Source organism: Coenobita brevimanus, chromosome 76, assembly GCF_032717465.1.
Source record: "Coenobita brevimanus isolate Jiangsu-jjx chromosome 76, ASM3271746v2, whole genome shotgun sequence".
NCBI classification, from domain to species: domain Eukaryota; kingdom Metazoa; phylum Arthropoda; class Malacostraca; order Decapoda; family Coenobitidae; genus Coenobita; species Coenobita brevimanus.
The window spans coordinates 22,644,083-22,645,888 of NC_137029.1; the positions used below are offsets into that span (position 1 = coordinate 22,644,083).

The 1,806-nt window shown below is 44.5% G+C and overlaps 1 pseudogene; it reads left to right on the top strand.

Annotated features, from left to right (window-relative positions):
• Nucleotides 1-633: 633 nt before the first annotated feature.
• LOC145408331 (5S ribosomal RNA) lies at nucleotides 634-753 on the top strand (annotated as a pseudogene).
• The last annotated feature ends 1,053 nt before the right edge of the window (nucleotides 754-1,806 follow it).

The window sequence follows — 1,806 nt, forward strand, 5'->3', positions numbered from 1 at the left end:
TGTTTATCAGTGTACAGTACAATATTATTACAGGTATATATATTTGGGGGATGAAGTACATGAAAGGGTACAGCAGGGAAGAAAGGTTGTTGGTACACTGAAAGCAGTAATGAGAAATAGGGAGGTGAGTATGGAAGTTAAGAAGTCACTGCATGATGGTATTGTGATCCCTACCCTGACGTATGGAAGCGAGGCGTGGACCTTGCAAGAGGGGAACAAGTCAAGAATGAGAGCAGTGGAAATGAGTTACTTGAGAGGAGCATGTGGAGTGACGTGGAGGGACAGGTTGACGAATGAAGAAGTGAAGGAACGTTGTGGGGTAGATGTGGATGTGGTTGAAAAGATTAGGAGAAATACACTGAGGTGGTTTGGACATGTGGAGAGAATGGAGAATGAAAGACTGACTAAGAGGGTGTATGTAGGTGAGGTGGAGGGAGGGAGAGGGAGGGGTAGACCGAGGATGAGGTGGAGGGATGGAGTTGAGAGGTATATGAAGGAGGGGGGGGTGAGTTGGGGGGAGGGTAGTCATATGGTGGGTGACAGAGTGACTTGGAGGCGTTTTGTCTGTGGCCACCCTTTGCGGGATTAGGGCGTCGGGCTATAGATAGATAGATAGAATATATATTATACCATTTGAATGGCCATACCACGTTGAGTACACCACTTCCCGTCCGATCAGCGTTAGTTAAGCAACGTTGGGTCTGGTTAGTACTTGGATGGGTGACCGCCTGGGAACACCAGATGCTGTTGGCATCCCTACGTGTCAAGTGGGGTTGGTGGAAGATTAGTGCCCCTCCCTGAGCCCTTGGCCACGCCGTTTGGGATACATGGCGTCTGGCAATGAATGAAAAAAATTAATGTAGTGAAGTTTAACACAGTACAGTACCACAGTGGTAGTCAAAACAGTTCAAAAACCGTTCATGCGATCCGAACTAATGTCTGATATATTGGATAAAGTCCAGATTAGCAGGGGAAGTCTGGATGTCGTTTTTATCGGAATTTCGCATTTTTCAGAATGATTTGGGCCCCAATTAGTCCGTTATAGTGAGGTCTTACTGTACTTAAATGCACTCACATTTTCCATTTCCTCCTCATCCAGCCTCACTGTACAGTATATTCACTTACTTCACCTCTCTCGAAGACCATAACTTTACTCTTCACTATATTCAACTGTAGATTCCGTTTCTTACATACTCTCCCAAACTCATCCACCAAGCCTCGCAGCTCCCCTTCGTCTTCACTTAACAACACAGCATCATCTGCAAACAACAGTATAGGGGGTTTCCAAACACTGCCTTCTCTCATTAGGGCCACTCCAACATCCACTGCCCTACCTTGTATCTTTTGTATAACCCCATCCATATACAGATTAAACAGCCATGGAGACATGACATCCCTGTTTCAATCCAACCTTCAAATAGAAAAAAACACTCAGTTCACTGTCCACACGCACTGCAGCCTTAGCATGCTCATACATACTCTTCACTGCATTCAGCAACTTCCCATCTACTCTATATAGACCTGTTTGTAATACTTTCCACAATCCTTGTCCATCCACCCTGTCATATACTTTCTCCACGTCCGTGGAGGCTGCATACTACTTCTTTCCCTTCTCTAGAAACTTTTCCACTAAAGATCTAAGAATGAATATTTGATCCACTCAACCTCTTCCCATCCTAAAACCTCCCTGTTCTTCTCCAACTAATTCCACTGTTATTTCCCTAACTCTGTCAGTAAGTATCATACCATATACTTTTACTTTAGGAAGACAAATGCCCCTGTGATTACCACATACTTTTTTTTTCC